This window comes from Stegostoma tigrinum, chromosome 5 (genome assembly GCF_030684315.1).
Source record: "Stegostoma tigrinum isolate sSteTig4 chromosome 5, sSteTig4.hap1, whole genome shotgun sequence".
NCBI lineage: Eukaryota > Metazoa > Chordata > Chondrichthyes > Orectolobiformes > Stegostomatidae > Stegostoma > Stegostoma tigrinum.
In genome coordinates, this window is record NC_081358.1 from 48,388,780 (window position 1) to 48,405,039 (window position 16,260).

The following is a 16,260-nucleotide window of genomic DNA, read 5'->3' on the forward strand; positions in this document are numbered from 1 at the left end:
GGAATGAGAAAAGGAGCTTGTAACAAAATGTGGTTGAAGAATAATGATGGATATGTAAGAAAATACTTTATGGCTCATAGCGAAGATATACCCCAATGAGAAATAAGATTCTAGGAAGGCTCTAAGCTAGTCATGGTTAACCAGGGAAGTGAAGTATAACATCAAATTGAAAGAACAAAAACCTATAGTTAAAATTAGCTGCCAAAAGATTTGAAAAGTTTTAAAGGCCAACAAAAGACGACCAAAGAAAAAGAGAGAGAAAATAAACTTTAGGGCAAGCTTGCAAGTAATATCTACAGGGAGAGCAAAAGCTTCTTTAACTATAATATGGACACACACACACACACACACACACACACACACACACACACACACACACGCATATTCAAAGTAAGAGAGAGACCAAAGTAAACACAGGCCTCTTAGAGAATAGAAATAATAAGAGCAGGAAATGGCAGAGGAGTTAAATAATGAGTTTGTATCAGTCTTCACAGTAGTAAAAATATAGAGAAGACAATCACCTCATGGAATTATTGCTATTTAATCCAAAAACCCAAATAATGTCTGTTACCTTGGTTTGAATCCCGCCACGGCAAATGGTGGAATTTGACTTCAACAAAAATCTGAAATTAAGAATCTAATGATGGCCATGAATCCATTGTTGATTGTCAGGAATAAACCCGTCTGGTTCACTAATGTCCATTTGGGAAGGAAACTGCTTTTCTTACCTGGTCTGTCCTACATGTGACTCCAGAACCACAGCAAAGTTGTTGACCCAGAGCATTAAATGCTGGCTTGGCCAGTGGCACCCTCATCCCACAAAGTAATTTTTATTTAAAACTAGGAGAAGCAATGGATGTGATATATTTGGACTTTCTGAAGGTACCATACATTAGGTTACTTAATAAGACAAGAACCCATGGTTTCGATGGCAGTGTATTTGCACAGAGAAAAGATTGGCTTATCATAGAAGACAAAGGGTTCGGACAAAGGGGGCAATTTCAGGTTAGCACAACTGTAACTAGTGCAGTGTCACATTGCTGGGGCCTCAATCATTTACAATATACATATAAATCAATGACTTATATGAGGAAAGTGAACGTACTCTTGACAAGTTTGCAGATGGCACAAAAATAAGTGGGAAAGCTAGTAGTGAGGATGACACCAAGAGTTTGCAGATAGATGCAGACAAAGTAAGTGAGTGGCAAAGTGAGTGGCAACTTGGCAGCTGAAACATAATGTGGGGAAATGTGAGATTATGCACATTGGTAGGAAAAGTTAAGGACCTAAATATTATTTAAATGAGGAAAGACTGCAGCAAGCTATAGTACAGAGGAATCTCATAATCCCCATGTTTAAATCTATCTCAGCCTTGAACGTGCTTAATCACTCAGTCTCATCATGTAAAGAACTGCACAGATTCACTGCCTTCTAGTACACAAGTTGGTGGACAAGTTCAGCACATAATAGGAAAGGCAATTTATTTCAAGGGAATGAAGTATGGAAATAAAGAAGCCTTGCTAAAACTAATCAAGACACTAGTTAGATGATACCTGAAATACTGTGAACAGTTTTGGTCCCCTTATCCAAGGAAAGATAGACTCATATTGTCATACAGCATGGAAACAGACTGTTTGGTCCAACTAGTCCATGCCAAGCATGTTCCCAAACTAAAAGAGTCCCACTTGCCTGCATTTGGCTCATATGCCTCCAAACCTTTCCTACTCTTGTTCTTATCCAAATGTCTTTTAAGTGTTGTGACTGTACCCACATCCATTATGTCCTCTGGCAGTTCATTCTGGAGCCACTGACTATGTAAAAGAAGTTGCTCCTCATGTCCTTTTTAAAACTTTCCCCTCTCACCTTAAAAATATGCCCCCTAGTTTTGAACTCCCCACCTCCCATTCCCTTGAAAAAGCACCTTGTCTATGTTGAACATGATTTTATAAACCTTATAAGGTCACCCCTCAACCTCCTAGGGTCTGGTGGCAAAAGTGTCAGACTATCCAACCTATTTCAAAACTCAAACCCTCCAGTCCTGGCAACATCCCGGTAAATCTTTTCTGAACTCTCTCCAATTTAATAATATCCTTCCTATAGAAGACCAACTGGAACTGCACACAATTCTCCAGAAGAGGCCTCATCAGCATTCTGTACAACTTCAACATGACGTGCCAACTCCTATACACAAAGAAAAACGTAAAGAACTGAGGATGCTGGAAAAGCATCTGTGGCAGCATCTGTGGAAAGAAATCAGAGCACTGAGGAAGGTTCACTGGACCCAAAGTTTTTTATGTTTTATATTTTACAAGTCTGCGCCACCAGTTAATCTTGGTTGATTCTCTATCTCAACACCATATTCCTGATTTGTCTCTGTACTTCTTGATGTCTTTAACATCTAAAAGCTCATCTATCTCTTTCATGAATATACTCAGTCATCTGGCCTCCATAACCTTTTGTGGTAGAGAATTCCATTTGTTCACTACTCTTGAGTGAAGAAATATTTCCTCATCTTAGTCCTAAATGGTCAGCCCTGTATAGTGTCCCCTGGTTCTAGGCTCCCCGGTCATGAGAGACATCCTCCTTGCATCTAGCCTGTCCAGTCCTGTAAGGATTTCATACATTGCAATCAGATTCAATCTCATCCTTCTAAACTCGAGTGAATACAGCACCGGTTGAACCAAGCTTCCCCCATAGCACAGTCCCACCATCTCAGTATCAGCCCAGAAAGCTTCAACTGCACTCTCTCTTGTTGGGCAATAATTTGTTCAGAAGCTCACAAGGTGCTGCAAAGCTCAAAAACATTGGGATAGTTAAAGAAGAGGGATATAGAAAATATGAGCAGTGCAGGCTATTTGGCTCATTAATCCTGCTTCATCATTCAACATGATCATATGTGATTCTTTATGTCGATACTATGCTTCAGTTCTGTTCCCAATACCCCTTGGCACCTTTAGCCTAATGAAATTTACTTATTTCTTTCATTATTATATTGAGTGGCTTGCCCTCTGCAGTAAGCTGTGATTCAGAACTCCACATGTTCAGTACCCTCTGAGTGAAGAAATTTCTCCACATCTCAGTCTGAAATGGCCTAATCCATATGTTGGGAACATGACCCTTTGTTCTGCACCCCTGGCTGAGGAAAACATCACCCCTGTCTCTCCAGCTATCTGGCCATCATCCCTTGATGTTCAATAGCATAATAATCACCGAATCTCCCACTAACAATATCCTAATGGTTGCTATTGATGAGAAACTGACACAGAAATATTAGGGTTACAAAAGCAGGTCAGAGACTGGAAATTCTGCAGCATGTAATCCAACATCCCAGTGCCTGCTCATTATCTCCAAAGCAGAAGTCAGGGAGTGTGATGAAATAGTCCCCACTTCCAGGATGACTGTAGCTCCAACACTCAAGAAACTTGGCAGCATCCAGGACAAAGCAGCCCTTTTGATTGGCATTCACAAACATCCACTTCTTCCACCACTGATGCTCAGTAACAGAATTGTGCACTATCTACAAAACATCTTAGAGAGCACCTTTTAAATCCATGACCTCCAGGTCCTAGAAGGACAAGGGCAGCAGATACATGGGAATACCACCATCTGCAAGTTTCCCTCCAAGACACACGCCATCCTGACTTGGAAATATGTCACGAATCCTTTACTGTTGGTGGATCAAAATCCTGGATCTCCCTTTCAAATAGCACTGTGGGTGTACATACCATGCACTGGTAGTTCAAGAAGACAAGTCAGCTCTACTTTCCCACAACAATTAGTATTGGGCAATAAATGCTCATGAGTCAGTAATGCCTACACCTCATGAATGTTTAACAATAACCGCTTTCTGGACAAAAGAACTGCAGGTTTTGAGGGCTATGTTGGTGAAGTGTCATGGGAAAATTTGCATTGTTTAAATGAGCCTCTCCCGGGCCCATATGAAATGGACAATTAATAACTGCTTTGCTGCAATTGGATTCTGCACTTGGATCTGTAATTTTAAAATCGTGCAGTCCTGTTTGTTTTAAGATAGATGCTTGGTTAAATTTGCTTCTCACAATGGGATGCATTGAAATGAATACTGCCACATATATTTAATCCAAGAATCTTCATCAATCTTTTCTTGCAGTATGGTCCATTTCTTATTTGGACACAGTACACTGGTTACCCTACTGTACTAAACATTCCATGCTCTCAACAGAAAATTCAAGTAATTTTTGATCTTAAATCACAGAATTTAATCAATAACGCTAACTATTGCATGAAATTAAAGAATTAATATACCATCTTCCCAAGCTCTGAAGTATTTTCTGCTGCTGTAAATGCATCAAATGCAATTTCTACACAAATAATTAAGGTATGTACGAGCAATATTTCTGATCAAGGTTGGCCTGAGTCAAATTTAAAGAACTGGGTTGTACGTTCATGAGAAATTTACAGCTAGGAGTTGGTGGGTAGCCAATCCGACCATGAGTAGGGACCCCAAAAGTAAGTGCAAGGTCTGTCAGTGTTTTTTTTAAAATTCAGATACTAGGTCAATCACATTTACTCTATGAGTTCCACATTTTCTAACCAATTAATGTCATCAGACATAGTAATCAATGACACACGTGCAGTAATTTCAACTGCGCTGTTAGGAGCTACTCCAAACTTGGAAGTTGAAGCTATTAGAGATTAAAAGGGGAAGTGATGGCCTACTGGTATTATCACTGAAACATTAATCCAGAGACCTAGGTAATGTTCTGGGGACCTGGGGTTGAATTCTGCCACAGCAGATGGTAGAATTTGAATTTAGTAAAGATCTGGAATTAAGAGTCTAATAATTACCATGAATCCATTGCTGATTGTCAGAAAAATCCATCTAGTTCACTGATGTCCTTTAGGGAAAGAAACTGCCATCCTCACCTGGTCTGATCTACATGTGACTCCAGACACACAGCAATGTGGTTGACCCTTAGCCATCCCCTAGGCAATTAGAAATGGGTAAGAAATGCTAGCCCAGCCAGTGATGCCGTCATCCCGTGGGTGAACAAAAACAAAAAGGAGAAAGGAACATATCTGGCTATGATGATTAAAACTGTCCTGTTTCAGTGACATCTTCCTGGAGTTGCTGCCTGGGGACGATGTGTGCCGAGGGATAAATTGCTCCATTGTGGCTGGAGGAGGAAGTTGGTGAGCATGTAGGACACCAATGGAATTGGAAGTGAAACAAGCATCTGCAGTTGGAATGGTGCCTAGGTATACTGCAGGGAATGGGTCAATGACTTCAGCAGAGTGGTCAAGTTAGCGATAACAGTGCATTCGCCTGCACCCTGATGTGTGTCCCTGGCCAGCACTCTCACTCTGCTAACTGAAGCTTTAGTACCGTACATCACTCCTCATGCCCATTCACCTTGCCGGTATGTCCATCCCAGTCTATGTGCTTCCACATTCTCAAAACCGTTCATTCAATGCTGACACTCACACTTATCTTCTGAAGTGTTATATCTCATCCTCATAGTCACCTGCAACAGATGCTTTTCATCCTGTTGTGTAACACATGCTACCAGTCTCACTCATGAATCTTTTGTTTCTTTGTTCTTGCAGAAAGAGCATTGAGCACACGGGAGAGAGAATAAATCCTCCAGTAGTCTCTCAGATAACAGAGACACAAGAACAGGGTACAAGAAATCAGTAGACTGTCTGCATAGCTGCCCATCAGAGATTCACCCTTATAAACCTTGCCAACAGTCTATGCCAGCAAGCTCAGTCATGTAAATACAATCCTCCAACATAAAACATAATCATTACATTTTGCATAACATACTGTGACAATAACAGGATGAAGATGGGTGACTGTAGTTCAGCCTTATGTGAAATTAAAGACATTCAGCTTCAGAAATTCACCAATAATTTGAGGACTCAGAAACTAAAATAATCATTTGTTTTATTCCTGTCAAAATACGTTACAGTTATTCCTAAAAATGTAATGCCCTCAGTAGATGGGAGAGACAGAATGAAGCAGAACCTTGTACAAGAGAAACCTTCAGATACAGCATAATTTCCACCATTGACAAAGCATATCTGTTTTTCCAAAAAAGTTCAATTCCTCCCTGACCTAATCAGTTAAACAATATGAATACCTTCTGCTAAAAGGGAAAGGCTTATCCTAAATAGCAACAGGATCCTTGAATAATATTCCAGCAGCTTGACAGTATCAATTAATTGGATCATGGAATTTCACCTTTAAAAGATGGTCCACTTCTGATAAAATATGCAAAATCATTGATGTATTCACATTCTCTTATAGCCATGCAATGCTGTTCAAATATGTTCAAAAGCACTCAAATGCAAGGCAGGCAATAAAGTCAAAATATAATAATGTCACCATTAAGAAAAAATTAGTATTAAAAAATACACAACAGCAAACTTTTATTGGAGCATTTGAACCATTGGACAGAATGTAATGTCCCTTACCCAAAGTTTGTTTGAAGGGGGGTTGAGAAACATGGAAGCAAGCAGGAGGGTGCATGGTGAGGAAATTGCCTTCTTCCTGCCTCTTTGCCAATCAAGTCCATGTCAGGAAAGGTCATGGGTGATCTTCCTGCCCTATTGCCAATTGAGGCTGTAGTGGATCTTGTCCCATAGCTGCTGGTAATGAAGTAGTGGTAGGCAGAGCAATTGCCTTGCAGAAAACCTTCAAAGTGAACCCGATGAGGGAGTAGGGTGAGATTCCATCATTGTCAAGCACTCATTAGTGCCTGATTGAGGAAGAGCAAAGAGCACTGCCAATCTCACCCTTGCTGCCAACAACCAAAAAAGGGTGCGGGGTGGGGCAGGGGGGAGACTAATGAACTAGTGGTATAATCGCTAGATTACTAATCTAGAGTCTCAGGTGATATCGCGTGGACCTGAGATCAAATTCCACTCTGGCAGATGGTGGAATTTCATTTAATACACATCTGGAACTAAGAGTCTAATGACGACCATGAATCCATTGTTGATTGTTTGGAAAAACCCATCTGGTTCACTAATATCCTTTAGAAAAGGAAACTGCTGTCCTTACCTAGTCTGGCCTAGATGTGACTCGAGGCCAACAGTCAATATGGTTGACTCTTAAACTGTCCTCTGGGTAATTAGGGATGGGCAATGAGTGAATAAAAACACTTCATTTGTTCCTATCACAAACCCCACGTTGTGCTACCTCCAACCCCCAAACCTCAAATCTGACCTGTGGCCCAGAGTGCCCTGTTGCTTCTCAGATACACTCTGGTATTGGCTGCAATGGACCAGCTGCTGGATTTTGATTGGCTGGCAGCTCTCAGGGAGAGCAGGGATTTCCTAAATCCTGGAAAAGACCTTCTTCTGTCCGTGGAACTGCCTGATTAGCATTTAATGTTGCAAACCCTCTCCAATAGAGATGGCAGAGGGGCACTTGCCAACACTCCAGTTGGCGGACAAACACTCTTGGTTGGGGTAAATGCAGTGGAACAAACAATCTCATAAAGCATCTACAATGAAACACAGCAACAAATATAAACCTCACAACATGCCACGGTCTCGGGCTTGTATCCTATTCGTCATTGAGGCCTCACAACCTTACTTCTTCCTGCACTGCTCTTTCCTAAGTATTACTTGATTACTTTCAAGCAAGTCTTCCCTCCTGTCATGGTCTTCCAGCTGCTTTGTTTTACATTGCAATCTTTTGCCTCTGCCTTCTGGAGTTTATGCCCTAAATACACCATTTTGACACTCTTGGGACAAAAACCAAGTTTTGCAATTGGAACAGTAATTATAATTCACTTTATTTTAATAAAAGTAAGTTTGATAATGCATTTAAAACTGGGTCTAGCTCTTATGCATTGACTTTTAAATTGCAGCAAAAATGTGCCTTTGAGAGTTGACCAATATTGTCAACTTTAGCTCCAATACAATTATCAATGTATGAAGGAATTACAATATTCTAACAAGAGTTGCAAAAGTGAATACATCTCTTCAATGTGCTGTCTCTGATAAGAACATCTGAGTACAAAACTTATCCAGCTATCTCAATAGTTCTTTCTCCTTCCAGGGTGAGGCTATGGTCTACTGGTATTATCGCTGGACTGTTAATCCAGATACCCAGATAATGTTCTAGGGATCTATTTGCAAATCCCGCCACGGCAGATGGTGGAATTTGAATTCAATAAATATCTGGAATTAAGAATCTAATAATGAATCCATTGTTGATTGTCAGGAATAAACCCATCTGGTTGACTAATGTCCTTTCAGGAAGGAAACTGCCATCCTTACCTGGTCTGGCCTACATGTGACTTCAGACCTCCTGCAATATGGCTGGTTCTTAACTGCCCTCCAAGCAATTAGGAATGGGCAACAAATGCTGCCGAGTCAGCAATGCCTTCATCTTGTGAATGAATAAAAGAGAAAAAAAATTCTTCACTACCCTTTACAAAGGGCACACTAAATTATTTCCAACTCTCATTTCAATTTTGGTTTAATTCAATCATAGGATGTAGCCATCGCTGAACGATTTATTGCCTGCTCTAGTTATCCATGAGAAGATGATGGTGAGTTGCCAATTTGAACCATCTAAGTCCATGAGCTATAGGTAGGATGATGTCAGGAAATGAAATTCCAAGATTTGGATTCAACGAAACTGAAGGAATGGTAGTATTTTCCCAGTCAGGTGGGTGAGTTGCTTGGAGGGAAACTTGCAGGTAGTGGTCTTTTCATGTATCTGTTGCCCTTATCCTTCCAGATGAATGTGGTTGCGAGTTTGGAAAGTGCTACCTAAGAAGTCTTGGTAATTTCTCCAGAAATAAAATGCCCTGAAAGCCACAATTATACGATGACACCCTCCCAAGGATAGGTAGAGCAGACTTTAAATGCTAGCCTTTCCACACAAATCACATCCCACAGATTGATTTATTGAAAAATAAAGTAGTAAGTCAAATTAATGACTGCTAGCAGTCTTCCCAACTCTGTTTCCATTTAGCAGCACAAGTTAAATTTGAGCACTTGCAAACTCTGTTTGACACTATAGTGGTGGCATTTATTTATTATAATAAATTATTATTATAATATTTATTTTATTATTGTCGTGCATTCCTCCTTTTCAGCGTTAAAACTATTCACTCTTATGTTTGGACTTTATTTACTTGACCTAAATCATTTCAGATCTCTATTGAGCTTTCAATATAGATGGAGTCAAAGCAAGGAGCAGGATGCCTAGTGTCTCTCCAGAATTTTCATTCAGAGTGAGCATTCACTTGATTCACTAGCTCTGCCCCCCAGCTTAAGCAATCTAGCACCGAACAAGGATCTTTGATCAGAGAAGCTGAAAAAAGCACTAACTTCACTGCTTTCCGAAGGGGGGGTGGTGGTTGGAGGGGGTGTAATTACTTAGTGATTGAGAATTCTCTGGTATTTGATTATTGTCTTGCCTGATCTCTATCACCAATTTCTGTGAAGATGGATGAATCAGATCCCAGTGTTTTCTCAACCCTTCCTTAGTTAGTCACAACAACATTGATTTCAAAATGAACTTTTCCCACACTGATCAGAGATAATGGGAACTGCAGATGTTGGAGAATCCACGATAACAAAGCGTGGAGCTGGATGAACACAGCAGGCCATGTAGCATCTCAGGAGCACAAAAGCTGACGTTTCAGGCCTAGACCCTTCATCAGAGAGGGGGATGGGGAGACGGTTCTGGAATAAATAGGGAGGGGGGGAGGCACACAGAAGATGGACAGAGGAGAAAATCGGTGGAGAGGGGTGTATAGGTGGGGAGGTGGGGAGGGGATAGGTCAGTCTGGGGAGGACTGACAGGTCAAGGAGGCGGGATGAGGTTAGTAGGTAGGAAATGGAGGTGCGGCTAGAGGTGGGAGGAGGGGATAGGTGAGAGGAAGAACAGGTTAGGGAGTTGGGGATGAGCTTGGCTGGTTTTGGGATTCAGTGGGGGAGGGGGAGATTTTGAAGCTTGTGAAGTCCACATTGATACCATTGGGCTGCAGGGTTCCCAAGTGGAATATGAGTTGCTGTTCCTGCAACCTTTGAGTGGCATCATTGTGGCACTGCAGGAGGCCCATGATGGACATGTCGTCTACGGAATGGGAGGGGGAGTTAAAATGGTTCTGGACTGGGAGGTGAAGTTGTTTATTGCGAACCGAGCGGAGGTGTTCTATAAAGCAGTCCCCAAGCATCCGCTTGGTTTCCCCAATGGAGAGGAAGCCACACCCGGTACAATGGATGCAGTATACTACATTGGCAGATGTACAGGTGAACATCTGCTTAATATGGAAAGTCATCTTGGGGCCTGGGATGGGGTTGAGGGAGGAGGTGTGGGGACAAGTGTAGCACTTCCTGCGGTTGCAGGGGAAGGTGCCGGGTGTGGTGCGGTTGGAGGGGAGTGTGGAGCGGACAAGGGAGTCACGGAGAGAGTGGTCTCTGCGGAAGGCAGACAAGGGTGGAGTTGGAAAAATGTCTTGGGTGGTGGAATCGGATTGTAGATGGCAGAAGTGTCGGAGGATGATGTGTTGTATCCGGAGGTTGGTGGCGTGGTATGTGAGGACGAGGGGGATTCTTTTAAGGTGGTTATTGCAGGGGCAAGGTGTGAGGGATGTGTTGCGGCAAATGTGGGAGACACGTTCTCGACCACTGCGGGGGGGAAATTGCGGTCCTTGAAGAACGCGGCCATCTGGGATGTGCAGGAGTGGAATGCCTCATTCTGGGAGCAGATGCGGTGGAGGCGAAGGAATTAAGAATAGGGGATGGAATTGTTGCAGGGGTGTGGGTGGGAGGAAGTGTATTCTAAGTTGCTGTGGGAGTCAGTGGGTTTGAAATGGACATCAGTTTCTAGCTGGTTGCCTGAGATGGAGATGGAGAGGTCCAGGAAGGTGAGGGATGTGTTGGAGATGTCCCAGGTGAACTCCCCCTCCCATTCCTCAAATGACATGTCCATCATGGACCTCCTGCAGTGCCACAATGATGCCACCCAAAGGTTGTAGGAACAGCAACTCATATTCCGCTTGGGAACCCTGCAGCCCAATGGTATCAATGTGGACTTCACCAGCTTCAAAATCTCCCGCGCCCCCACTGCATCCCAAAACCAGCCCAGCTTGTCTCCTCCCCCCTCTGCATCCTAAAACCAGCCCAGCTTGTCCCATCCCCCCACTGCATCCCAAAACCAGCCCAGCTCGTCCCCGCGTCTCTAATCTGTTCTTCCTCTCACCTGTCCCCTGCTCCCACCTCTAGCCGCACATCCATTTACCTCCCCACCTATACTCTCCTCTCCACCTATCTTCTCCTCAATCCATCTTCGGTCCGCCTCCCCCTCTCTCCCTATTTCTTCCAGAACCCTCGGCCCATCTCCCTCTCTGATGAAGGGTCTAGGCCCGAAACGTCAGCTTTTGTGCTCTTGAGATGCTGCTTGGCCTGCTGTGTTCATTCAGCCTCACACTTTGTTATCCTTTTCCCGCACTGATGTCTCTTTCCAACCCAATTTTATTTTGTATTATAAGGCAACAATTTAACCAGGCTTTCTTGCATTAAGAAAGAGTGAGTTTATTTGATATTAGAATACGAATGAAGAAACACTGCAAACATATATAATAGAACTGCAGATGCTGGAGAATGTGAGATAACAAGGTGTAGAGCTGGATGAACACAGCTGGCCAAGCAGCATCAGAGGAGCAGGAAGGCTGACATTTCGTGTAATTTACCATATGGATAATGCATTCCAAGACAGCATTTGACTGAGGGTTGAAAGGAAAGGAGGGAACGTGTTGAATATGCCACTCCTTGAACATATCTTGGAAGAGTGCACTACATTTGATTGGTCCCACAAAAGGGAATTTAGTGGAATAGTCTTTCATCACAATGTAATTGTGTCTTTTGACACAGAAAATATCAGTGGCAATCTTGTGCCACAGCTCAGAAAGAGTTTTGTGTGGGCTGAAAGATTCTTTCAGCTGTTGAAGTTGATAGAGTGCCATGTTTCGTGTGACTGGATCAATGTCCTTAATGATGTTGGGCTAATAGTTGGAATTATGTGTCAATGTCTTGGCTTTTTGTCTTTGCCTGTATGACCAATGGGCAAATGATCAAACATATTTCAGTGTCGATCTTGTGAAACAATCACTTGTTTGCCTTTGAAAATTACATCACTCGAAAGTCCTGGTTAATCTGTGAATGACCAGAAAAACATGCTTACTCAGGGGCCACCTGCTGCATGTGTCCAGCCCACCGACTGATAATTACCTTCTTGAGCTGTTGCAGTTGGGCATCATCAGACATAACTCGTTACTCTGCTCTGCTTGGGCGTGAACAAAGCCAATGAGATGAAATTGATGTTGAAACTGTCAATTAATTTGGATACGACAATATCCACGTGTGGGTCTGGAGGAATACCTTTGTTCTTTAGCAGGATTTAGAAGTCGGCCAAGAGCATTGGAACTAGCCAACTGCACATCTAGTTTCAGAGATAGTAGGAACTGCAGATGTTGGAGAATCTGAGATAACAAGGTGTAGAGCTGGATGAACACAGCAGGCCAAGCAGCATCAGAGGAGCAGGAAGGCTGACATTTCGGGTCTAGACCCTTCTTCAGAAATGAATGTGGTTGTGAGTTTGGAAGGTGCTCCCTAAGAAGTCTTCTTCATTTCTGAAGAAGGGTCTAGGCCCAAAACATCAGCCTTCCTGCTCCTCTGATACTGCTTGACCTGCTGTGTTCATCCAGCTCTACACCTTGTTATCTCCTGCTACAAACATATGTACGGATTAGAAATGAGAGTTGAGTCCAAAAGACAAATTTCAACAAAAAGAAATTTACAAGTCAGTCTTGGCTTATCCATAACAAATCGACTGTTAAACACAGTGGTCAGTAAAGTATCTGTTTCTGGTAAAGCTGACTTTGACAGTGGAGTGGTTGTACAGAGATACTTGTATCTGCATTTAGCTGAAAGGAGTTTATTCATTTTTCTCCATCAGTGACTTTGCCGATATTTGTTTTCAGCAAGCATTCTTGCTTTTTACCAGCGCATGCGGTGATATCCAATGGACATTCTTATCTTTGCCCTTTGCAGCACTCTTTGTGAAACTTGAAGCACAAGCTAAAACATCAACATGCTGGCTCCCTAGCTCGCCAGCTCCAGAGATTGCAGTTGGTTTTTAACCCGCTTTCTTGTGGATTCCTGGAAGTGGAAAATTCAAATTTACCTTACACCCAAAAATGCATTTCATTCAACTAATATCAAGTCTGCAGGACATTACACCTTGGGGGTCACTGTCCAGTTTTTTTTTTGAATGGCATCTCTCCCTTTGAAGTGATGTTATCTGAAATTCCCTTGATACTTGCAGGTACGAAGTTCCATGACTCTTCTGGGGAATAATTCATAGGGATTTTAGATAGCCGCAGAATTTACATCCTTGGCAGTCTTTTGATTGGTATATTTTATTGTAAATAACATGTTGTGCTTATATATTTGGAATATATATAACTGATTTGTGGGGATAATCCATTTTTATGACATTCACAAGTGATTTTAAAAGAATGAAGTGTAGATTTTCATACATGGCACCTGGGGATTGCTTGGTTCCCAGGGCAGTAGAGATGAAGGGAGGAAGACCTGAGGGTAGCTGGGGTTTCCCAAACCACTGCTATGGAACTTAGTGTAGATGATGGCTAGGTGTAGTTGATGAACCATTCACAAGATCATGCATCAGTTTGTTTTCTGCCAAACCATTGGACACTCTGCTAGAGGAGCCCCTAAGGAAACCTGGATGTAGAGCCCATTTCCAGAGACATTTAGACTGACAGATGTGTAGGTATGGGTTGATGAACAAGGATCATCATTGCTAGAGATTTGATATATATTTCCCCACTGCCTGGAAGATTCTCAGTCTTCGATATTTTGTAATTCTCTTCAGCTCATTGATAATATTGAACACTTTGTAAATGAACATGTATGTGCAACCCACATATGAGAGTACAATCCGATGCTGGAAAATCAAACCAGGAAACATCTGTTTATTTTATGATATCCCAAATAGCCAAACGTGAACAAAGTTTGTAACACAATATATTACAACAGCTTTCACTGATATATGCGTCAATATATCTCGAGCACTTATGTGACAGATTTCTGGCATTCCCTAAGAAGACACTCATATGCATGGCCTGTTTCTTTTTGTTATTCTGATATTAGCTTTCAGTTCTTAGCTGCAAACTAACGAAATGCATCCATTATAGCAACTCTTTTGGAAAGACTCATAAAGGGGATTATCCAAGCTGAATTATACACATTGGTGAGTTGCTCATTGAAATATGCTGTTAATCTTCTAAGAACTGAATATCCCTAGCTCTCTAATTTGGGATAAGATGTGGCTTTGTAGCTTACACTACAAATGCACAGCAATGTCCTGAAATTGTAATTCAATCTATTAAGTTCTTCTGGCTGTCATAAATGACTGAAGATTTGTATTCACAGATTATGCTGTTATACCACCATTTAACTGCACTTCGGTTTTGCAATTTTACTGCCAGTTATTTATTCAGCCTCTATAATTAGATGGGTTGCTGACTTCTGAAAGGAGCAATTTTTGCTGTTTACCCAGCAGAAACCAGGTAGGGCTGCATATTTAAAATGAATTTTATCCACACTGATTTCACTGTTTACCTGAAGATTCTAATGTTAATTAGCCTTCCGAGTCAGCAGGATGCACACCCACCTTAATATAGCAAGGTCCTTCTTAGCGTCTTTTCAACACTTCTACATTCCCTACCTTTTTACAGTGGGTGATCTCACTTCAAAATGCACTTCATTGGTTGTAAAGCATGTTGAGACAACCAGTGGTAAAGAAGTGTGCTCTGTAAATGTAGCCTTTTCTTCCTTTATCAGGGTCCAGTGACACTATTGGGAAGATAGCTCAGTAGTTAGCACTGCTGCCTCACCACATCAGGGACATGGATTTGATTCCACCCTCGGGTGACCACCTGTATGGAGTTTGCACACTCCCCCCCATATCTGTGTGTGTTTCGTCTGGGTGCTCCAGTTTCCTCCCACAGTCCAAAGATGTGCAGTTTAGGTGGACTGGCCATATTAAATTGCTCAGCGTCCAGGGATGTGTAGGTTAGGTGAGTTAGCCATGGGAAAGGGTTACAGGCGTAGGGTGGGTGTGGGGGTGGATTTTGGGCAATGGGATGCTCTTTGGTGGGACAGTGTGGACTTGATGGGCAGAATGGCCTGTTGTGCACTGTAGGGATTCTGTAATTCTATAATGCTACTGACCATCCCTAACTGCCTGGAGAAAGCAATGGTAGACTGTCTTTTCGAACCACTGGTGACTTTGGAGTATAAGTACATTGCAGTGATGTTAGGGGCATTCAGGACTTTGATCTAGTGACAGTGAAAGAATGGCAAGGTGTTTCCAAGCCAGGAAGGTGAAAAATTTGAGGGGAACTTGCAGGTAATGGAGTTCCCATGCATTTCTTTCTCTTGCCCTATTACTTGGTAGTGGGCGCAGTGCCGCACGGGGCTGTTAAAAGAATCTTGTTGAGTTACATGTCTGTTGTAGTAACATGAAACCTGGAATTAACATGTTAAAATAAGTTGGGAACTCTTGCCGATGGCTCCATAAGAGACTATGGGTCCCCTACTCCCAAAGCTTTAAGCAAGGGCCAAATTTTTTAGTTTCTGATTAAATTTCAATAACTGGGTTTTGTGGCCATATCACTCTCACACTAAACATTAGCCTTCCTGCGTGACAGGGGTACTGCTGAGTAGCTCGGGAATCTGGTCATTCTTATATATCTTCTAGATTACTGTTCTTGTACTGGATAATGAGATTTATTTTGTAATGGAATTGTTATCAGTGGCCAGTGCCTCTTGATTTTGGAATTGAATGCTGGTTAAAGTATTGATTAGAAAACATCTGTGGTCTACAGGGACAGAATTCATAATCCTCATGGGGCTTAGAGAGATATCTTTTTCATCAAAGAGAAATGTTTACTGGTCGGGGGTTTACCGAAGAGAAAATAACTAACTGTTAGAGTTTGTTTACCCATGAGTGATAAATTATACAATTTGCCTGGCACATATCTCTGACAAACACTCCGAAAAAAAACCCAGAAAATAACGAAGGAGCACTGCACTTCATTAGACTAAGGGGCCCAAGGGTCTTCATATTTTCTGAATGTCAGACTTCTAAGCATAATTAAATATCATTTTCAAATGACATATGTAGGACTAATTACAGACAATTGTGATATTTATACTTCCTTT